This window comes from Bos grunniens, chromosome 7 (assembly GCF_055505025.1).
Source record: "Bos grunniens cultivar Pamir isolate PY7600 chromosome 7, Bosgru_T2T1.0, whole genome shotgun sequence".
Lineage (NCBI taxonomy): Eukaryota > Metazoa > Chordata > Mammalia > Artiodactyla > Bovidae > Bos > Bos grunniens.
The window spans coordinates 91,959,835-91,985,000 of record NC_141171.1 but is presented as its reverse complement, the minus strand read 5'-3'; the positions used below and the strand labels follow the sequence as shown (position 1 = coordinate 91,985,000).

The 25,166-nt window shown below is 36.1% G+C and overlaps 1 long non-coding RNA gene across 1 annotated transcript in view; it reads left to right on the top strand.

Annotated features, from left to right (window-relative positions):
- The window catches only part of LOC147369965 (uncharacterized), a 191,156-nt gene extending 166,370 nt beyond the window's left edge, over positions 1 to 24,786 (top strand). The window contains exon 3 of the long non-coding RNA XR_015168235.1: positions 23,068 to 24,786. This is a non-coding gene — a long non-coding RNA (uncharacterized LOC147369965). The remainder of the gene's footprint in view (positions 1 to 23,067) is intronic.
- The last annotated feature ends 380 nt before the right edge of the window (positions 24,787 to 25,166 follow it).

Here is a 25,166-nt window from a genome sequence, read left to right as displayed (position 1 = left end):
GAAAATAAAATCTATTACTGCTTCCTTCTTCCCCTTCTATTTGCCATGAAGTGATGGGATTGGATGCCATTATCTTAGTTTTTTGAATGATGAATTTTAAGCCAGCTTTCTCACTCTCCTCTTTCGCCTTCATCAAGAGACCCTGTAGTTCCTCTTCACTTTCAGCCATTACAGTAGTATCATCTGTATATCTGAGGTTGTTGATATTTCTCTTGGCTATTGAGTGCAGCACTTTCACAGCATCATCTTTCAGGATTTGGAATAGCTCAACTAGAATTCCATCACCTCCACTAGCTTTGTTCGTAGTGATGCTTTCTAAGGCCCACTTGACTTCACATTCCAGGATGTCTGGCTCTAGGTCAGTGATCATACCATCGTGATTATCTGGGTCATGAAGATCTTTTTTGTACATTTCTTCTGTGTATTCTTGCCATCTCTTCTTAATATTTTCTGCTTCTGTTAGGTCCATACCATTTCTGTCCTTTATCGAGCTCATCTTTGCATGAAATGTTCCTTTGGTATCTCTGATTTTCTTGAAGAGATCCCTAGTCTTTCCCATTCTGTTGTTTTCCTCTATTTCTTTGCATTGATCACTGAAGAAGGCTTTCTTATCTCTTCTTGCTATTCTTTGGAACTCAGCAAATTTGGAAAACTCAGCAGTGGCCACAGGACTGGAAAAGGTCAGTTTTCATTCCAATCCCAAAGAAAGGCAATGCCAAAGAATGCTCAAACTACTGCACAATTGCACTCATCTCACACGCTAGTAAAGTAATGCTCAAAATTCTCCAAGCCAGGCTTCAGCAATATGTGAACCGTGAACTTCCTGATGTTCAAGCTGGTTTTAGAAAAGGCTGCTGGGCATACACACTGAGGAAACCAGAAGGGAAAGAGACACGTGTACCCCAATGTTCATCGCAGCACTGTTTATAATAGCCAGGACATGGAAGCAACCTAGATGTCCATCAGCAGATGAATGGATAAGAAAGCTGTGGTACATATACACAATGGAGTATTACTCAGCCATTAAAAAGAATACATTTGAATCAGTTCTAATGAGGTGGATGAAACTGGAGCCTATTATACAGAGTGAAGTAAGCCAGAAGGAAAAACACCAATACAGTATACTAACGCATATATATGGAATTTAGAAAGATGGTAACAATAACCCTGTATACGAGACAGCAAAAGAGACACAGATGTATAGAACAGTCTTATGGACTCTGTGGGAGAGGGAGAGGGTGGGAAGATTTGGGAGAATGGCATTGAAACATGAAAAAAAAAAAAAAAAACTTTCTCCTCAGTTTGTTGAAATATGTGAAATGATATCAAAGAATTTCATAAGATGAATTTCGTAAGCCATACAAATGTTATTTTATGAATAAATGTATTCTGCTAAATTAAAAAAAAAAAGAAACTGCATTCTGTTTATGGAAAATTATACCAAATGAATTAAGTAAATATATCTTAATGTGATTGGAAAGATATGCTTTATTTTATTGCAAGCACAGTTATAAACCAAGAAAAGCAGGTCAGGTTATGGTAAGAACAATGTTATTGCACATTAGAGTAAATAACCACAGAGGGTTATTTATTTAAAATTTTGCAAATAAGTTCAGTAATTTAAAAATTGATTTATTAAATGTCTAAACTGTGGAACCTGTTCAGTTATATAAAATGGTATTACTTTGCCACCATGGTGAATAAACAGTTATGTCAACAGAAAAAAAAAAAGAAAAAGAAAAGGCAGAGGAACCAGAGATCAAATTGCCAACATCCGCTGGATCATGGAAAAAGCAAGAGAGTTCCAGAAAAACATCTATTTCTGCTTTATTGACTATGCCAAAGCCTTTGACTGTGTGGATCACAATCAACTGTGGAAAATTCTGAAAGAGATGGGAATACCAGAACACCTGATCTGCCTCTTGAGAAATCTGTATGCAGGTCAGGAAGAAACAGTTAGAGCTGGACATGGAACAACAGACTGGTTCCAAATAAGAAAAGGAGTACATCAAGGCTGTATATTGTCACCCTGTTTATTTAATCTATATGCAGAGTACATCATGAGAAATGCTGGGCTGGAAGAAACACAAGCTGGAATCAAGATTGCTGGGAGAAATATCAATAACCTCAGATATGCAAAATGAGTGTAATTGTATGGTAGTTTGAACATTTTTTGACATTACCCTTCTTTGGGATTAGAATGAAAACTGACTTTTTCTAGTCCTGTGGCCACTGTTGAGTCTTCCAAATTTGTTGACATATTGAGTGCAGCACTTTAACCATATTATCTTTTAGGATTTTAAATAGCTCAGTTGGAATTCCATCACCTCCACTAGCTTTGTTTGTCATAATGCTTCATAAGGCCTACCTGACTTCATACTCCAGGATGTCTGGCTCCAGGTGAGTGACCACACCATGGTGATTATCCAGGTCATTAATATATTTTTTGTATAGTTCTTCTTTGTCTTCTTGCCACCTCTTCTTAATCTCTTCTGCATCTGTTAGGTCCTTACAGTTTCTGTCCTTTATCTTGCCCAATGTATGAAATCTTCCCTTGATATGTCCAATTTTCTTGAAGAGACCTCTAGTCTTTCCCATTATATTGTTTTCCTCTACTTCTTTGCATTGTTCATTGAAGAAAACCTTATTATTCTCTGGAACTCTGCATTCAGTTGGGTATATCTTTCCCTTTCCCCACCCCCTCTCCTGCTTGCTTTTCACTTCTCTTCTTCCTCAGCTATTTGCAAAGCCTCCTCAGACAACCACTCTGCTGCTTTGCATTTATTTTTCTTTGATATGATTTTGGTCACTGCCTCCTATACAGTGTTACAAACCTCTGTGCATAGTTCTTCAGGCATTCTATCATATCTAATCCCTTGAATCTAGTCATCACCTGCACCTTATAATCATAAGGGATTTGATATAGGTCATAACTGAATGGATTGGACTTCCCTAATAGCTCAGTTGGTAAAGAATCCACCTGCAATGCAGGAAACCCTGGTTCAATTCCTTAATCGGGAAGATCTGCTGGAGAAAGGATAGTCTAACCACTCCAGTATTCTTGCGCTCCCCTTGTGGCTCAGCTGGTAAAGAATCAGCCTGCAATGTGGGAGACCTGGGTTCGATCCCTGGATTGGGAAGATCCCCTAGAGAAGGGAAAGGCTACCCACTTCAGTATTCTGGCCTGAAGAATTCCAAGGACTGTGCAGCCCATGCAGTTGCAAAGAGTCAGGCATAACTGAGTATCTTTCACTCACTTCACTCACTGAATGGCTTAGTGGTTTCCCCTACTTTCTTCAACTTAATTCTTATTTTTTCAATAATAATCCATGAAGGGGGCCTTATCTTTACTTTTAAAGAAATCATTTATTTTACATATGTTCCTCTACTATGACCAAGACTTCATTGTATACCCTTGAGGTTTCACAATGATAATACAGACTTACTGGTATCTAGAAAATTATAGACTTGCTGACAAAGATGAATATAAATAATATCTATAAATTAACTTTGTCAAATATGCAAAAGTATGTCAAAATGTGCAACTTTTATGGCATACATCTTCCATATATATCTAAATTTTAAAAAATGTAGACCAACCTTCACAAAGGCAGAATTTATATTAGTTTTGTTCATCTCTGTATCTAGCACTTAATAAAACACATAGGAAATAAATATCTCTCTAAAAATTTTTATAGGATGTGAAACATAAATGGATTTCTTCAGAAATTTAATGTACCCAATTACCTAAATAAAGATAAGAGACACAGCTTTTGATCTAGGGAGAGCACATTTTTACCATAAGTCACACCTGTTTTTTGAAGTTTAAGAATGTTAATGCTGTATACAAATAACTTAATGTTCAAGAAGTCTCGAAGTCCCTAATGGGAACCTTTGTGAAAAAAGACTGTTACTCATGATCAGGCTTCTGAGTTATTCATTGACAACTTGAAAATGGTTACAATGCTTGCATCCTGGGAAGGATAACCTGGAAAAATGTGATACTTTCTGTAAAGTTTCCCATTTGGGAGGACAGTGACAACCCTTAAGGGGAGAGATAAATGCATTGTTATCTGAAAGCTCACAGGAGGAGGAAACATTTCCAATTTCTTTATTTCCTGACCATCCACTTCCTGGGGTTGTGTAGAATTTATATATTTTCTATAATTCAGGTCACTACTTAGATAACAGATATATCTGGAAACTACAAATTTAGAAGAAACTACAGTTTTCTATAGCTCTAAATTAGAAAGTTTATTTTAGATTCTATAGTCTTTATAGTCACGATGTTCCATTGACTAGTTCCAAAGGACACAATTCTCTTTCCCTTTAGTATGAGTGTTAAAGCCTTATATAGGGCTTTGTGGGGAGCAGAAAGCTTCAAATAATTTGGTAATATAGGACATCAACAACCATCAACATCTCACCTCCATTTCCATGTGTATTAATTTTAGTGCAGAAAATGCTGCCAAAGAGTAGGAATTGTAATTATAGGAGTATTACTATTCTGTTTGTTTCTGAGAATTGTTACAAATATATGGACTCTCTCCTCAGAAATCAAATACTTGTTTGTGACATAGATAACATTTTACATGCAGGGGTACTCTTACTTCATGTTGCCCAATTGTGGGCCTCTAAAACCTCTATCCAGTAGACTGAGAAAAGAAGAAATCTTGAGACAGACCTTACCTAAATACCCATCCACTTAAAAGACTAAGGCTATAATGGGATTATAACTCAGTGTGAAATAGGGCTTTAGCAATCTTCCCAGATGGCCCTAGTGGTAAAGAACCCGCTTGCCAATGCAGGAGACACAGGTTCTATCCCTGGGTCAGGAAGATCCCCTGGAGGAGGACACAGCAATCCACTCTAGTATTCTTGCCTGGAGAATCCCATGGACAGAGGAGCTTGGTGGGCTACACTCCATGGGGTCACAGAGAGTCAGACACGACTGAGGCAACAACACACACACACACACAAGAAACAGATGATATAACCAAACTGAACGATTTAAGACAGTTTATCAAAGGGCCTATTTAAGATGCACAGCAGATTTGGCTTGAAAAAGGAGAGACTGGGGGCCTGGGAAGTCTTCCCCAAAGCTAGCCTGATGGGACAAGAGGGGCAGGAGGTTGCCTGTACACACAGGGTAGCTTTATGGACAGAACCACTTCATAGAACACGTGGCCTTCAGTAATGGTACAGCCAAACCACAACGAGCTAAGAAGAGGGACCTGGAGAACAAATGTCTTCATCAATCCATTCTCCTCCTTTCCTCTGGATTTTTTATTACTGTTTCTGATGGACTAAATCCAACCAGAAACCAAAGGAAAGGGAGCCTGTCAATGCTATCAGCACACCAGGGCAAATTGTGAGAGGAAAACGATGGGAAATGGACCTGGAGAACAAAACTGGAGATATGCAGTGCATGATGTCTTCCAAAGTCTGTTCCAAGGTATACCAGTTCCATAAAATGAGCCACAGGGACGAAGGTCTAGGATCAAATCAGTTTGGGAAATGCCATATAGTCAGCCTACGTGTCCAAGTTACCATATGCGAGGAAGGCACTGCCAGAACAGTAAAAAAAATAAAAGGAAGCCTCAGGCTTCATGGAAATTAGAGTTTATTGAACAAAACAATAAATGAACAAATGAAAAAAAATGGCTGTATAACATCATGTTAAGTAGTGACCGGGGCTATCTTAAATAGGGGTTTAATGGAAGATGATTTCCTATTGAGGAAATTATGACTGTTTCAGATTTTCAAATTTTGTTTCAAATAGAGTTCAAATACTGTTTATTACTGAATCTTATAAATCTAGTCTTCTTACACTTGATGATAAAACTGAACTTGTGTAGTTTCACAACTTTGTGCATTTTCCACATTTTCTTTTTTGCCTTTCCTATAGTATTCTCTATGGTTTCTTACTTTTTCTCAAAAGTGATTATCTTTATATCTTCAGTGTCTGGCCCTATATCGTGCCTGGTGAGTTTTTTTAAAGATATGACTTTCAAATTAAATCAGATTTTATAATGATAATAATGATTACTATTTTTGTACGGTAGTAATGATTATAGCAACAAAACTCCTTAAATATCTAACTATAATGCGTGTTTTCTTTGTGTCATTTATTGTTTGAAGGTCTTAGTGGGTTATCCCATCAGTCTTCACGACAATCCAATGACATGAACATTCTTACTATCCTCACTCTGCAGATGAGAAAACTGAGACATTAAGAGCTCCAGTAACTTGCTCACCAGCACACGAACAGAAGTGTTAGAGCCAGGATATCTAGCCCCAGAGCCTGGACATTTAATTGTTTTCACTATATTAGCTTAAATAATGCTCTGTGCTGTGCTTAGCTGCTCAGCCATGTCTAACTTTCTGCAACCCCGTGGACTGTAGCCCGCCAGGCTCCTCTGTCCATGGGGATTCTCCAGGCAAGAATACTGGAGTGGGTCGCCATGCCCTCCTCCAGGGGATCTTCCCAACCCAGGGATTGAACCCAGATATCTTGCATTCCAGGCAGATTCTTTACCGTCTGAGCTATCTAATTAATCATATCTAACTAGACAACAGTTTTGATATATGGGTGTCAAGCTTAGAAAATTTTGAATTATAAAAATACAATATCCACACTCAGTATGTTAGAAAAATGAGGGGAGATATATCTAAGCAAGAGAAATAAACAAGCAGTTGAAATTGAAAGGAGAAGGATGACATGTAAAGTAATTCTTGCAGTCCATAAGAAAAGGAAGGTAGGTATGTTATGTTCAATAGGATTTAGAGGCAATTTTGGGATGTAACACTGGAGCATTTTAAGTAAAGGCAATGCTATGTTTTTTATATCTTATGCTATGACATTTACAGAAAAATAAAAATTTTAGTGGCATACTAGTATTTTTACATAAAATAAATACAAAAGCCTAGTTAAGACATAAAAATTCCATGTACCACCAGAGATGAGGGAGGCATATTTAATTCATGTGCTTTCAAATATGAGCACCATGGGGACATTTTTATCTGAGAATATTTTTACTCTATGATGCATAAGTTTATAAATACTCTATGGTGGCTATGTCAGCCAATTTTTAAAATAATTATTCGACCTTAAAATTCCAACAATTTTTTTCACTTAATTATGCTGTTAAATTTAAAAGGTTTGTGTAGAATTTTTAAAACTTCAATAATTCTTAGAAGAGTATAGTGGTTAACATTTACCAGTTTAAATATATTTACCATTGACTATTTTTGAAAAAATAATAGAATGTAATAAAATACCAGGAGATAATTGAAATTCTGTGATATCACATAGATACCTCAAGGCAATATGTTACTTAAGTAGCTCTATGTAAAACATTTCTTTGGGGTTCAATATAGCTTTTTGTTGGTAACTTTGTTGATAGTAATGAGAAAGATTTTTTCTTTAACCTTAGAAAACCTGGTTGCCGTGTGAAGCACAAAGAAAGCATTACTAGTGTTAATCTATATAATTAGTTTAACCAGAATAAGTTAAAATTCATATCCTCATTTTTTTTTATACTAAGGCTAGGTTTAAATAACAAAGACAGTGTGTGCGCAAATATTTTCAGGTACATAATATTTAATGCAAATAGAAAGTTATGAAAATAGACTACATAGCTATGGAGATGAAATATCATGGTGCTGACAGAGTGGTTGATAGTTTTCATGTTACTGTAACCAACAATGTGAAGGCATAATTACTAGGTAACTGACTATACAAAAATGAAATGTTTATTTGTTAAAAATAATTCTACAGATATTCTTCCCATGCTTGGTCTATATTATAGTTGTATTGATCTGAAAACCCACTCACTGCCCAAAGGAAATATATATCTGACTTAGTTGTATATACTTGAAGTTCACTAGTTGAAAAATTCAGTGGGTTTATTTCTCTTCCTTGGTTCTTGTCTCACCACAACAAAAATTTGGAGCGATGGACCAAAAGGTGTACAACAACAGACAAGTTACAGCTCAGGTCAGCCCAAGCAGACAGATCTTTTATTAGGCAGACCTTCTCAAAGGAGTCCGCTTCATCCTTCCTATCCATCGCTCTTGGCTTCCCCCTTTTATACTTCCAGTCTCCTCCTTTGCACTCTGCCCAGTGCAAAGTAAGGCTTGTACCTATCACTAGTCAATGAAAGGAAATGCAAATGGGCATATGCTCAAAGCCGACTGACAATTTCAAGTTATATAACAGCAGGCTGTATTGTTTATGTCTTCCCATATGTCTTCCCATAATTCAGTCTGTTATAATTAGATGTAGAATATTCATGAGTCCTTAATGGGCTCCTAACTTCCCAACTGTGCAATACTTTGGCTACCTGATTTGAAGAGCCAACTCACTGGAAAAGACCCTGATGCTGGAAAAGATTGAAGGCAGGAGGAGAACGGGATGACAGGGGATGAGATGACAGTGATGGATGGCATCACTGACTTGATGGACACAAGTTTGAGCAAGCTCCGGGAGTTGGTGATGGACAGGGAAGTCTGGCATGCTGCAGTCCATGAGGTTGCAAAAGGTTGGATGTGACTGGGCGACTGAACAACAACAAGAAAAGCAATTGGACAATTCAAACTCAATTACCTGTTTTCCTAACAGTAATTATTTACTTGTGAGTTATCTAGTGATAGAACCTTCCTTATCTTTATATTTCAGTTTTTCATATAGATAATGCTAGTCTTATTTGATGACTAGTAACACCTTCCCAACCAGTCCATTCTGAAGGAGATCAGCCCTGGGATTTCTTTGGAAGGAACGATGGTAAAGCTGAAACTCCAGTACTTTGGCCACCTCATGTGAAAAGTTGACTCATTGGAAAAGACTCTGATGCTGGTAGGGATTGGGGGCAGGAGGGGAAGGGGACGACAGAGGATGAGATGGCTGGATGGCATCACTGACTCGATGGACGTGAGTCTGAGTGAACTCCGGGAGTTGGTGATGGACAGGGAGGCCTGGTGTGCTGCAATTCATGGGGTTGCAAAGAGTCGGACACTACTGAGTGACTGAACTGAACTGAACTGAACTGAACACCTTCCTTGAATCTCTCTTAAAGGTAAACTGCTTCATACACAAGGCATGTCATAATGGATAGTTCTGGAGCCACGGTGGGCTTGTGATTCATGGGCTCATGAATACTGTCTCTGCCATTTCTTAGCAATCTGGCCTTATATAAATTACTTAATGTCTCTGAGATTCTGTGTCCTCATCTGAAATTAATTTACTTATGATTATTTAGTTTTACTCATACATAACCTGGTTAATGGCATAAATGTAAAGCTACAATTGTGCTTTTTCTTGGGCTCTTTGGCCTACCAATGAATTGACAGTGTTCTTTGAAATGATACTATAGAACTGGTTAATGAATAACATACTATTTTTAAGACAGCTTGTTTCTTACTATTTTTAAAGATAAAGACTTTTGTTTGGAAGCACACTCTAGTCTTAGATTTAGAAGTAGGTCCTTATGGATTAACAACAATCTCTAATTCAGTAGAAAAATTCTGTTAACAATTTAACAAAAATAAATTTAAAATAGTTAATGTTAAGTAGAAATATTAATACTCATATGATGTACCTGATTATCCTAGTTCTACCTTTAAGTGGAGACAGAGCCTCTCCCCTCTTTCATATGATAACACTTAATAACATAGTCAAGAGTTAGCACTTTTCTTTGTCAACCCATCTTACAATCATATCTGTCCCACTTCTGACACAAATGCAATACCTTCAGGATTTACTTAATCCTTGGAGTTATTCTCTCAGCACTTTTAATTCATCAGTTCTTGAACTATGAAACTGGATTTAAGGATATTATATTTTCTGTTTGCTATACTATATATTTAATGAATTTCAAGTGTATAATCAGTAGAATGATACTGATATATGGTTCTCCAAGGAATAAAGAGAATCACATTTTAGAAAATGCCCATCTCTTCAATAAATAAATAAATAAATAGGAAGAGGGGGAAAAAAAAAACTTAAGAAGCTATAAGTTCAAGTAAAGGCAAGCAGAAATCTAAGAAACCATAAGAAAAATGATAGACTTGCTGTGTGCAGTGGTGTGTGTGACTGGCAGAGCTCAGAACTGCCTGCATCCTAACTGCAAGGAATGCTCTGACTCGCATGCTGAAGAGGCAGGTGCAGTACTTGACACTGATTCAGAATGGAGAAGCAGGACTTTTGAGAAGATTTCTTCACTCCTGGAAGTGTTCACTTTTCAGGGATATTAGTAGGCGCATGGTGCAATTCCTAAAGCATAAGTGGCATGGATGACAGAAGCTATTGCACTAAAGTAGAGAGCCTGACGTTTCAAGCTTGGTGGTGATATTGCTTTCAAGCAGCAATATTAACAGGCCAGTAGTGGCTATGATGGTAAAGAATCCACCTGCAATGCATGAGACCTGGGTTCGATCCCTGGGTTGGGAAGATCCCCTGGAGGAGGGCATGGCAACTCACTCCAGTATTCTTGCCTGGAGAATCCCCATGGACAGAGGAGCCTGGTGGCTATAGTCCATCGGATCACAAAGAGTCAGACACCACTGAGCAACTGAGCACAACAGGCAACATAGTTTCAGGTACTGTGCCTAAAAGCTGAGTTTCCAGTATCTTTCTCCAGCTTCCCAGTGATTGTATGAGTCATTAATTAGGTGACTATATCATTTGTCATCAACCAGGACACTTTTGAGAGTGAAAATAATCAACACATGACCCACAGGACAACTTTAAAAACAAAACTGATCCAAGCTGTGTAGTCACTTCACCACTACTCTTTAGTAGATTTTGTATAGCATTCTCTGTGCTATATAGTAGGACCTTGTTGTTTAATCCATCATATATATAATAGTTTGCATCTACTAATCCCAATTTCCCATTCTTTCCCTCCATTACCGCTTCCCTTGGTAACTGCAAATTGGTTCTTTGTACCTGGAACTCTTTTTTTATATGTGTTTTGGTTTGTAGATATGTGGATTTGTATTGCATTTTGGATTTGTAATCCAAATACATGTCATGATCCCCTCCTCCAGGGGATCTTCCTAATCCCTTATCATATAAGTGATATCATATGGTTTTTGTCATTTTATTCTGACTTACTTTGCTTAGTATGATAATTTCTAGGTCTACCCATGTTACTGTAAATGGCATTATTTCATTCTCTTTCATGGCTAATATTCCATTGTATATACATACTGTATCTTCTTACACACTTATCTGTTGATGGAGATTTAGGTGGATTCCATACCTTGCCTATTGCAAATAGTGCTGCTATTAACATAGGGGTACGTGTATCTTTTTGAATTATAGCTTTGTCTGGGTATATGCCAAAGAGTAGGATTGCTGGATCATGTGGCAACTCTACTGTATTTTTTTTTTTTTGAGGAATCTCCATACTGTTTTGCATATTTTGGAAATTAAACCCTTTCTGGTTACATCCTTTGAAAATATTTTCTCCATCCTGTAGGTTGTTTTCATTTTGTTTATGGTTTCCTTTGGGTTTATTCCTGTGTGAGGAAGATTTGCCTAGAGAAAGGAATGGCTACCCATATCAGTATTCTTGTCTGGAAAATTCCAAGGACAGAAGAACCTAGCAGGCTATAGGGTCATATAGTCTATGGGGTAACAAAGAGTCGGATGTGACTAACACTTTTCTTTTTTTTTTTTTGCTTTGCAAAAGCTTGTAATTTTAATCAGGTTTCATTTGCTTATCTTTTTTTTGAGGGGGGTTTGTTTGTTAGTTTTTATTTCTATTACTTTGGGAAAATGACCTAAGAAAACACTGCTGCTGCTGTTCAGTTACTCAGTCATGTACAACTCTCTGAGAGACCCCATTGACTATAGCATGTCAGGCTTCCTGGTCCTTCATTATCTACAGGAGCTTGCTCAAACTCATCTGCATTTTGGTGATGTCATCCAACCATCTCATCCTCTGTTGTCCTCTCCTCCTCCTGCCTTAAATCTTTCCCAGCATTAGGGTCTTTTCCAGTGAGTCGGGTCTTCACATCAGGTTGCCAAGTTATTGGAGCTTCAGCTTCAGCATCAGTCCTTCCAATGAATAATTCAGGGTTGATTTCCTTTAGGATGGACTAGTTTGATTTCCTTTCAGTCCAAGGGGCTCTCAAGGGTCTTCTCCAACACCACAGTTCAGAAGCATCAGTTCTTCAGTGCTCGGCCTTCTTTATGGTCCAATTCGCACATCCATACATGACTACTGGAAAAACCATAGCTTTGACGATATGGACCTTTATCAGCAAAGTAATGTCTCTGGTTTTTAATACACTGTCTAGGTTTGTCATAGCTTTTCTCCCAAGGAGCAAGCATCTTTTAATTTCATGACTGCAATCACCATGCACAGTGATTTTTGAGCCCAAGAAAATAAAAGTTATCACTGTTTCTCTTGGGTCCCCATCTATTTGACATGAAGTGATGGGACCAGATGCCATGATCTTTGTTTTTTTGGATCTTCGGTTTTAAGCCAGCTTTTTCACTCTCCTTTTTCACCATCATCAGGAATCTCTTTAATTCCGCTTTACTTTCTGCCATTAGGATAGTGTCATCTGCATATCTGAGGTTATTGATATTTCTTCTGGCAATCTTGATTCCAGCTTTGTGCTTCATCCAGCCTGGCATTTCACATGATGCACTCTGCATAGAAGTTAAATAAATAGGTTGACAGTATACAGTCTTGACGTACTCCTTTCCCAATTTGGAAACAGTCCATTGTTCCATGTCCGGTTCTAATGATTGCTTCTTGAGATGCATATAGGTTTCTCAGGAGTCAGGTAAGGTGGTCCGTTATTCTCGTATCTTTAATAATTTTCCCACAGTTTGTAGTGATCCACAAGATCAAAGGCTTTAGTCTAGTCAATGAAGCAGAAGTATATGTTTTTCTGAAATTGTCTTGCTTTATCGATGATCCGACAGTTGTTGGCAATTTGATCTGTGGTTCCTCTGCCTTTTCTAAATCCAGCTTGTACATTTGGAAATTCTCAGTTCATGCAGTGTTGAAGCCTAGCTTGGAGGATTTTGAGCATTACCTTGCTGGCATGTGAAATGATAAAATGTTGGTACAATTTATACCAGAGAATATTTTGCCTATTATTTCTTCTAGGAGTTTTAGGGTATTATATCTGTGTTTAAGATTTTAAGCCATTTTGAGTTTATTTTTGTGTATTGTGTGAGGGTGTGTCTAACTTCATTGATTTACATATAGCTGTCCAACTTTTCCAGGACCATTTGCTGAATAAACTTAATGAATTATAGTAAAGCTGTACTGAAAGAAAACATTATGGCCTTAAAGTCTTTTATTTAAGGTGGATACTGAAAATGTATGACTGTTCAATTTAAGAAATTAGAAAACCAGATGAGCCAAATATTTCTACTTATTCAAATAAAAAGGAAGAGGATAGTAACTTAAACTTATAAATCACATTGTAATTTTAGTGGGCAGTGATTCTACTCTACTTCCTGGAATGCTGATATAGCTCAACCATTTTGGACCATGAGGACAAAATGTCACATCCTAAGGCTGATTGAACCATGAGCTGGAAGGTTCTGTGTGCTGAATTCCTTGTGGAGTCAGGCCTTACTGTACTCCATTCTCATGAATAAAAATTAAGTTTTATCCTATTTATGCCACACTTGTTTTAGACTTTCTATCACAGAATTATATTATTATTTCAATTATGTGTGAGTATATGTATGTGTTTGTGGGTAGATAGGTAAAACATACTCATCAGAATTCCATAGTGATGAGGTGAGTTTTCCTTTTGAATATTCATATTTTGCTTCAATATGAATATTAGTTCATTTATTAGAATCCAAAATTGAAGGTTGATACTAAATTATAAAAATTTTGCAAATCATCTCAAAATATGGGCCTTTCCAATTTCTTTAAAACCTGTGAACTGTCCACTAGCTTTGATTTCAATGTCAAAGACCTAAGAACAGTTACATAACAAGATAGAATAAAATAACGAAACTGTGAGGGTATTTTCGATGTTTATTAAAATTCTCACTTACTAATGAACTCAATCCTTTTAAAATCTTCTAAATAATCTAAAATCCCATAGTGCTATTTGGACACTGTGCTTTCTTAAAGCAGTCTGACAGATGAGGTCACTACTGAAACTATATGCTGAAACTCAGTGTTAAAATAGGGGATATATTATTTTTCTTAAGGAAAGCCACTGAATACCACATCAGTATTAACAGAATATCTAGAATTCTAGAATATCAATAAAGCTTTGCTATATTGATGTTTATAAATATTTTAAAAATGTTTATAAAATTTCATATTTGGAGAAAGTTTGCTTTTTCTCAATAGTAAAATTTATGACCAAATATATTCAGCACTATTACAAACCTGCTTGAAAATTCCTGCACAAAACTGACATTCAACCATGTTCTAACAGTTCAGATACTGGCAAGGTCTACAAAGATGCCAATGAAAAATATATATAGTGCATAATTTTCATTTCTTTGCTGTCAGGGTAACATGTGTGCTTCATATGCTTTAGTGAAGTCTAGCAGTACAAATGTGTCAAAAAATCATAAAAATTTGTCTTCTATGACTAACATCCAGGATTTAGGACCCTAGTATTCGGATATTTATCTCTGAGGAGGAAAAAAAGAGTTTATTCTTGGACAAATATATATATACACACACATACACACACACACATATAGATAAATAGATACACCTTATGTTTAACACATTTTCCCTACAGTATTTAGTGAAACAATTTTAGCTGAAGTAGCCTTATTCCTTGTGTAGCTCCCCACCCCCACGTCCAATGTAATAGCCTGAAATTTAATGGGAGACTTCATGTGCAGGGATTTCAAAATTGGTATTGGAAGGGGGAAAAAGTGTGTTAATTAAACCTCTAACTGTCAAAAGGAAATTATCTTCTACTAAATTTGCCTTATAACTTTACTGGGATGTTTTCCATGGGAGGTAGATAAAATGAATTACTGTATTAGTCCCGATTATTTTATTGCAGGTAACAGAAACCATATCCAATTTAGATTAAGTGAAAATTTAGTAACTCTGATAAAATGGAAATTGAAAATAGGGGCTCGTATCAGTTAGAGTTGTACTGAAGCTCTGTTAATTTCTCCACGTCACTGTTCTGCTTTCTTCTTTCTTCTACTGGACTTCACAGTTCAGGCTCATATTCTCCCTGTGGTGTGTGCATGCGAAGTTGCTTCAGTTGTATCCAACTCTTTGAGACTCTATGGACTGTAGCTTGCCAGGCTTCTCTGTCCATGGGATTCTCCAGGCAGGAACACTGGAATGGGTTACCATGCTCTCCTCCCGGGGATCTTCCCCACCCAAGGGTCAAACCTGCATTTCTTATGTCTCCTGCGTTGGCAGGTGGGTTCTTTACCGCTAGCACCACCTGGGAAGCCCTCCCCAGGTAGGAAATTGCTACGACTATAAAATACCATCACACTCAGCAGTTTAATAGAAAGAGTTTACAACAAGAAAAGATAAGATCTCATTTGTTTTCTGAATTATGAAGTCATCCACAATCATAATTTGCGGAGCGACTTCACTTTCACTTTTCTCTTTCATGCATTGGAGAAGGAAATGGCAACCCACTCTAGTATTCTTGCCTGGAGAATCCCAGGGACGGGGGAGCCTGGTGGGCTGCTGTCTATGGGGTCGTACAGAGTTGGACACCACTGAAGCGACTTAGCATTAGCATTAGCATTAGAGTGTGATACCTCAGCAATTAGACCTCCCTCTAAAATTGGCAGAATGACACTGAAGACCTGAAATAACAGCTAACCAGACCACAATTCCCTCAAGAATGATTGACATACTTTTTTTTTTTTTTTCAGTTTTGTGACTGAGTCCCACTTGTTCTCAAGGACTTCTGCTGAGGTTCAGACCTCCTACCAAATTCCCATATCTTCTATCTGTATTATTAAATTTATATTGGTAAAAAAGTACTATATACACTGCAAACATAAAATTAAATATTATTGTTACCTACTTCTACTGCTTGTCAGAAATATTAACCTAGATAATCATATTAAAGTATTCATTTTGATATATGGCAAAACCAATATTGTAAAATTAAAAAATAAAATATATTAAAGTATCAGTATTGTTGTTGTTCAGTTGCTAAGTAACGTCCAACTCTTCACAACCCCACAGAGTGCAGCATGCCAGGTCCTCAATCTTCCACTACCTCCCAGAGTTTGCTCAAATTCATGCCCATTGAATTCGTGTTGCTACCTGACCTTCTCATCCTCTTCTCCTTTTGCCTCCAGTCTTTCCCAGCATCAAGATCTTTTTCAAGGACTTGACTCTTCGCATGGGGTGGCCAAAGTATTGGAGCTCAGTCCTTCCAATGAATACTCTGGGTTAATTTGCTTTAAGATGGACTGGTTTGATCTCCTTGCTTTCTAAAGGACTCTCAAGAGACTTCTCCAGCACCACAATTTGAAAGCATCCATTTTTTGGCCCTCAGCCTTATTTATGATGCTACTGGAAAAACCATAGCTTTGACTATATGACCTTTGTCTGCAAAGTGACATCTCTGCTTTTTTTTTTTTTTAAATGTCTCTGCTTTTTAATATGCTGTCCAGGTTGTTATAGCTTTCCTTCTGAGAAGCAAGTGTCTTTTAATTTCCTGGCTGCAGTCACCATCCACAGTGATGGGGAGTCCAATGAAATAGAATCTGTCACTGCTTCCACTTTGTCCCCTTCTGTTGCCATGAAGTGATGGGACCGGATGCCATGATCTTGGTTTTTTATGGGTTAAGACTATTCTTTTGTTCCTATTATTTGGTAAATTTGTCTGTATTCTTGCATCTCTTCTCCACTCTTTCTTTTTTGCTTTTACCTCTTCCAAATTTTGTCAAACCAACTATAGGTTGTTCTTCTTTTTTGATATAGATATTTTCCTTCCAACTCATTGTGAAGCATACTTCTAAAAAATAAATACTATTTCACATCCCTGCTTTTTTATTTTTAGTATAGGATTCAGTCAGTTCAGTTCAGTTCAGTCGCTCAGTCGTGTCCGACTCTGTGACCCCATGAATCACAGCATGCCAGGCCTCCCTGTCCATCACCAACTCCCGGAGTTCCCTGAGGCTCACGTCCATTGAGTCAGTGATGCCATCCAGCCATCTCATCCTCTGACGTCCCCTTCTCCTCCTGACCCCAATCCCTCCCAGCATCAGGGTCTCTTCCAATGAATCAACTCTTCACATGAGGTGGCCAAAGTACTGGAGTTTCAGCTTTAGCATCATTCCTTCCAAAGAAATCCCAGGGCTGATCTCCTTCAGAATGGACTGGTAGGATCTCCTTGCAGTCCAAGGGACTCCTCTTCATAGGATTAAGATATGTTTATCTATAATAATATATGTCACCTGTAGATAACATTAAAACACATTTAAATATGTGAGAAATATTTTAATTCCTGTCTTTTAAAAATATGAATTCATATATTTTTTAAATAACTGAAAAAATCCAATAGGCTATTTAAAGTTCTTCCAATTTTTGTAATTGTAAGAGTGAATTTTGCATTATTGAATTAGTTCCTATGTTAAGCTAAATGTGGGGATATTTAAAACTGTTATGATAACAGGTGTTTGAAATTTTTAAACCAATACATAGGATAGGTATGGAGTGTACAAGAGAACAGATGTGATAAGAGAGATGGCAAGAATGAATAAATACTAATTCTGTATTCAATTATCCCATGAGACTAGTGTTTCCAAAAGTGAGCTACCTTGAGACACTGTCAGAGTATAAGTTAAAGGTCACAAGATCAAAACTATTTTCATAATAATACTAAGATGTCATTTGCCTTCATCACTTCCTTCTCTGATTTGTCTCTAATGCAGTGTTCCAGAGACTACATGATATATGATGATATCATTGCTCTCATGACATAGAACACGTGCTTGTCTTCTCATGTTTTCTGAATTTTTCTAACATGGTAAATTTAAGGTATAAACGTGTGCATTTTCAGAGAATAGCTCAGTTTCTCTTGAAGCTTGTTTTTTGATGTTACTAGTTGTTTTCACTTATACCTCTTCTAATCTCTGCATCCTCTTGTCACTCAAAAAATCATAATTTTGAAATCTTGACGTTTTCCTTACATTCATATGTAAAACATAGTAAATAAGTGCAATTTGCTATTTAGCTTTGCATAATATAAAAATAACTTTTTCCTAAAAGTTTACTGAATTTTTAAGTTATCTACAACATTTATTTTGTAAATTTAAAGGATTTTATTTTAAAGAAAAGATTGCAGTACATTCATTTTCTTTTTAAAAATGGATTATTTACATAGCACAAGGGAGGTGGAAGACTGGCCCAATCAACACTTGGCTGCATTGACAACCTCTAAAGATGCTGAAAGAGATGAAACTTAAATGCCAGAGAATTATCTGACTCACAAAGGAGAGAAAATGATTCAAAAGAAATAGTGAAAACTATAAATAGGAAATAAAAGTATGATAAAAGGTGTACATTTGGGGGACTGTAGATGTCAATACTTTACCATGTTCAACAGAACATGTTTGAATAGTGTCACAATGCCACACAGATGTAATATTGAGACCAATCATTCATAACTTAAAGGAAAATATACTGTTTTAAATATGGCTATGATAAGCTCTTGTTACATATTCTTATTAGAAAAAAACCACAGAGGTTTATTATAATCTATTGAATCGTATTTATTGGAGAAAATTAATACAACAGCTAAAAATCTAAAACAAGCCTTGAACAGTTGACATTATTGAATGTTTACTGGATGAAGAGTTGGTAAAAGAAATCACAGCAGTGCCATTTTCCAATGATTGAGTAACTCATTGAATTAAAGATTTATCAGCAAACCCATAAAGAATATTTATCAGCAATATCTCACTTGGAGAATAGTACCTACAAATGAATAAATCTCTAGTTGTGGCTGGACTCTGTTACCAATACCAACTAATCATCAAATATGATTTTCATGTAAATGTCTAATGGGCATAAAAGGTAAATAGTTGAAGTATTGAGTAACCTTTATGAATCTTATGATTTATCCCATCAACTGTGTTGATACGGGCACTAATAGTGCGAATAGGATGGCAGGGAAACTACTGGTAATTCAGTGCAAATCAAGGCAGTAGTAACAAGTATACTAAAATTGATTTCTTTATCAGTGGATGCTCACAGATAGAGAAGTGCCTATGTTCCTTACCAATGGCCCCAAATAAGCACTAAAAATAATTTTGTTACATCTCAGCCTTTGAGTACAGATCTTTTATATCGCATTTGTGAAAATGGAAAGTAGACAAAGCACTTTGCTGCATACAAAGTTCAATAGGTATTTTGAAGAAAAGCTCTAGTGTGTGGTATGGGTGTTATAGTAGACACATTTTTTATGAAACACGATTTTTATTTAAAAGAATGGTTGACAGAGGAGCTAGGCACACACGTGTCCTACTTCTCAGGGAAAAGACAGACAGAAAAGGTCAGCTTGTTCAAAGCCACTTACATTTGCTGTCAGAGAGGACCAGACTTAATTTATAAAAATGTCTTCTTTCCGTGGTCTTATAACTAATGTTATAACTAATTAGAATATTAGCAAATGAACAGTTGTTATGTGGACATTTTTTAAATGTCCATGATGCATGAACATATGCTCCTATTCAGCTATTTTGGATTCTCTATAAACAAGAAATATATTCTTCTGGATTAAAAATATTATACCAGAATGCTTTTAATAAACTCAGAATGGTCTGTGATTAATCACTTTGTTCAGTCTTCACACATGCAGGATTTATTTCCATTTCTGATTACAAAGAAAAAAAAAAGACCCTTCGTTTCTCTGATTAAAGGAGTACGAAAGAAAAAAGAGAAAAACAGGAGGAGAGGATGAGTGGTGAGTTAAAGGACAGATTGAGTGTATGTATTTTAATCTGGCAGTTGTCTTGTATAATTTTTTTTTGCCAAAAGACTGCTAATTTCATACAAAAATTTAAATATTGTAGCAGTCACCCAACTTAAACATTTGGCAAATAGTTATCCTATTTTAAAAATGGAAAATATTTCTCAAGTGCTTCTGTTTTCAAAATACTGTCTCACGCTATTCTTTATGTTTGCTTGATCATTCTCTTGGAGAAAATTCTCTGAATTCAGGATGCTGTATGTATGCAGTTCCTTCTATCACATCTATTCAAAACGACCTTGGTTACTCAGTAAACGAAAAGTCAGAGGGCCATTTGTTTTTCCATTTTCTCTCCTTTCTTCTTCCTCTTTTTTTTTTTTTTTTTTGGTGGAGTATATCTACATCTTTTAAAATACATTCAAAGTACACTGAAGAGAAACATTACGTTATTACATTCCTGGGGTATATTTTTAACAGGAAAACTTGAGAACAAAATTTTAAGCATTTTTTATTTGCTGCAATTTAAACAAAAACAAACCAAACTCCACTTTTCACAGGAACAGAGAAGCTCTCACTTTTAGATGTGAATCACTCCAAGGGAAAATTTACTAGATTCACAAGGCTTCAGGCACCATAGTCTCAATCCTATGAGTGCTTTTTGTTATTTCATCTGTCCTCATGCTAATATCAGACGGAATTTTTTTTAAGTAAAAACTGAAGCTAGAATGTTGTTGAAGTTATAGAATCTGCTCTATTCCACTTGACCACATTACTGTCAAACTCACATAGTTTCTAAAATCCGTAACCAAAATTTCTTCTAATATCTGTTCATAGAAGTAACATGGACTAGCGTGTGTGTTTGAGATTTTCTGTTTAAATAAAGGCACATGCCTTCTAGTTTAGGAGTAAGGAAAATATTTATGTAAAATATTCCAGAAGTTGGATTTGTTATAACTGTAGATGTTAGGAAGAAGAGGTGATATAATAGGTTAACTACAGTATATAAAAAAGCAGTTAGGTATTTTGCCATTCTGAATATTATGCCTTTAACAAAATTCCACTCATCACTAAAATATACTATCCTTGACCAATTAACTCATTTATTAAGAGCACTAAATTAAGGCAATATGTTCACAGACTGTGCTAATAATCTCAATTAGCCATTTCACCAACACTATTCAGAAGAATGGATTAGCTGAAATTTATCACCACACTAGGACAGCTCATCGTAAATATCAACTGACCATAAATCTTTGAAAGAAAAATGACTGTATTATAATCTAATGTAGTCAGAAGTAGTTTTACTGTAAAGCAAGTGATGCTTATTTCAGCTTCAAGGACCCTCATTCTCATTTACCCTTTCAAGGCCATTGGACAAAGCCTATAACACTGTCACTTGGTCATGCTATTTTGTAAAATTAGGTAGAACCTTTTCATTGTAATCAGTTAAGACTGTTGTCTTCTTTTACCCTGTCTCTCCATTAGAGTTGGCATTTAAGAATGAATATTTGGGATATTTTGCTAGGCAAATATTGAGATGTAGATGCATTTTTTTTTTTTTTTTGGTTTATGGACTTAAGTGGTTTGCAATCCCTTGTGTGTATGGGTAAAGTGAAAGTGAAAATGAAGTCGCTCAGTCGTGTCCGACTCTTAGCGACCCCACAGACTGCACCCTAGGTAAGCCATTACTAATTATTCCAAATATCATGACCCAAAGGCATAGGGACCAGAGGTCATATGGACAAATTCTAGGCACCCAGTATCAAAAATATGTGTGTAGCAGAAGACAAAAAAAAAAAAAGTCTCACATGCATGTAGGGAAAATGTAGTCTCTAGAAAAATCCAAGAAGATCCCCTGGAGGAGGGCATGGCAACCCACTCCAGTGTTCTTGCCTGGAGAATTCCATGGACAGAAGAGCTTGACAAGTTACAGTCCATGTGGTCACAAAGAGTCAGATATGACTGAAGTGACTTACTGCAGCACACACGGAAAAATATTATAGATTGTACTACTCATATACAAAAGAATGTTGATAAAGTTCCTCTACAATGTGACGGCAATCCTAAAATTCATATTCCATTACTAATTAGCTGTCAAACTGAAATAAACTTTTCTGGCCTAGTAATAATAACAATAATAAAGTGATATATCAAACATTTCAAGGGAAAGTAGTAAACTGTTCCTCTATATTTCTGAAAAACATTATAAAATTGTTTTCCTATGAAGAGCCAGTGTACAGCCAAATGATCTTTTAAAAGGCTTATAGAGATATACCTAGAACTTAATAATTATGTTTTTCTTTGAATCCTTCCTCGATTTTCAAAGCCAGATAGAGTGGGTAAATCCTTCTTATGTTTCTATATCTGACTTCCTTTCCTGTTTCATCTTTGTGTTTTCCTCCTCCATTACATTCCACTGAAGGACTTCTCTGTTTCCTTTGGTTCCTTTAAGGATTCATGTGATTACATTGAACCTATGTGAAACCAGGGCCATGTCTCCATTTTACGGTCAGATGACTAGTAATCTTAATTATTTATATGCAAAGTGCCTTCACAGCAGTACCTAGGTTAGTGTTAGAATAAGCTATCAGTGAAAGTATTGGGGGGGGTCTCTTTAGAATTTTGCCTACCATTGTACTGATTTAATCCAAATTTCTGATTTTAAAATAGAGAAATTTAGGATAAGGAGTATTATCCAAGTACTTACGCACAGCTTTGTTGCTGTATTAAAAGATAGAGGAGACTACATTTTTCTATTAGGACTGTTAGATTATCTGCATAGGAAAGAATGGACAGAAGCTTATCTGATTTTCATAATAAGTTGCATCATAATTATGTTTCCCTCTAATCAATAACTTGAAATATTCCTACTCCAAGGCTTAATAAAGAATTCAAACTATCTGCAATACTGCTTCTTCCAAAAATTTTGCACAGTACTACTGAAACCTGAAGGGTGGACTAAGTATTGAGTTTTTTCCTCTGTAGTGGTCAGCTTTTTTTTTTTAAGAGTGCCATAGGAAATAGTTTAGACTTTGGGAACCTATACTGTCTGTCACAACCATTCACCTGTGCCACTTATAATGAAAAGAGGTGTAGACCATAGGTAAATGAGTGGATGTGAATATTCCGCTCAAATTTTGTTTACAGATTTGGTCCCTGGTGAGAAATGGAAGCTGCTTAGTTTGCAAACTCCTGGTGTGACGACTTGAGTTCTGTATCTCCGTGCTGAACTCTCATGATCATCCCGGCCACTTTATTTCCCATCTGCCACTCAGAGGGTGCCTCTCATGTATAGAGTACATTTTATGCTATGCCCTCGACGTTGATATTTTATTTTTAAAGTATATATAGGCATGTTTTACAAACTGCTATACTTTATTAAAAACTCTTCGTGGGTCAGTACACAAAACTGTGTCAGTAGTGTTTGGGTTTTTTCCCCCCCTTTATGCTGAATTAGTATGCTTCATTTTATCAGAAAATTTAAATTACGCATCCCATCACGTCCCTTTTTGACTTGGCTTATAGGAAATATGGATTTATAATACTCACTTCTATCCTTATATATGTAAGCTTTAGGGTACATTTATTTTACCTTAATTTTGTAAACTTTTGGACTTACAGTATGTATGATTTTAGTTGCAGTCTTCCTAAAATCCTACACATGAATATATAACAGTGGACTTGGGATTAAAATTATGGTTTATTATTAGTCTTCCTCAAATACAAATATTTGCACTCACATTTTATTAACTTCAATTCATTCTGTGCATTCCCCATATACATTGTCTATTGATGGAATCGGTCGTTTATGTATTTAAATTTCCACACAGACTCAAGTCTATGTCAGTGTAGTTCTCTCTTTTTTGATATTGATTTATATTTATCGAGATTTCTTAAACTTGGATCTGTTGACACGCTTTGAACTAGAAATGTGTGTGGAGAGAGGCTGTCTTCTGTACTGTAGTCTGTTTACCAGCATCTCTGGCCTCTGCCCACTAGATGCCAGCAGCACTCCTGCCAAGATGTGACAACCAAAATAGCTCCAGGCATTGCAGAAGGCCCTCTGGGAATATGTGTGTTAGGGTAGGGGGCACTGGTGGAGAACCATGATTTATTCAGAAATTGTACAAATTATGAATTAACAAATTGATGAATTTTCATGATGTGAGCACACCCGTATAATGAACAAATTGATCAAGAAATAAAATACCACTCGCCTCCCACAAAGCTCCCTCTTGCTTTCTCCCTACCTATACTTCCTCACAAAGTAAATATCTTTATGATTTTTAAGACCACAGATTGGTTTTCTTCTTTTGAATTGTATATAAATGGAATAACACAGAAAGCCCTTTGTGGGTTTCAGTCAGTATTACTCTTATGAGATTCATTCATATGGCACATGCAATAGTTTTCATGTTATTGCCAAATGCTGTAATTTACTTGTACATTTTACTGACAAAGGACAGTGGTTTTCAAGGTGTTATTTGTGGAAATGTTTTAATTTAACTTTTGGGTCACTTTTTCAGATTGGTTTTTAAGGAATTTGTCCACTTTCTGTTATTTTCCAAGTGTGTTGGCATAATTTCGTTCACAATATTATCTCATTTGCACTCTATTTGTTGTAGAATCTATAATTATCTCTTTTATTTTATTCCTGGTATTGATACATTGTGCCATCATCCTTTCTTGAACATCTGTGGCAAGGGTTATCACTTTATTACTCTTTAAAAATCAACTTCTATTTTTTGAAACCCTCTAATATGTATTTATTATCTGTATTATTCATTTCTTTTCTGATCTTACTATTTCCTTTTAACTTTGAGTTTATTTTGCTCATCTTTTCCAAATTTCATGTGGCTTTTTGTCTTTCTTATATAACACACATGACTTTTAGCCTTTTGAAAAGGTTTTTCTATTACACAAGTTTAAGGATTATAGGTTTCTGCTTAAGACTAGCTTTAGTTGTATCCTATAATTTGTTATCTAATATTTTATTATAATTTAGTTCAGAGTACTTTATATTTCTGTTATGATTTATTCTCTAACCATATGATCATTCAATATGTTTCCAAACATAGGGGGATATACTCTTTTGGTTAATTGTGATCACTTTAATTTCCCTGCAGTGAAAGTCATAGCTGATCAATTTCCTTTTCATAGCTTCTTTATCTTATTGGAAATTTTTATCTTTTTTATCAATTATTTAATGAAAAATTCTGCCACTTTCATTATAGACTAATTTATTA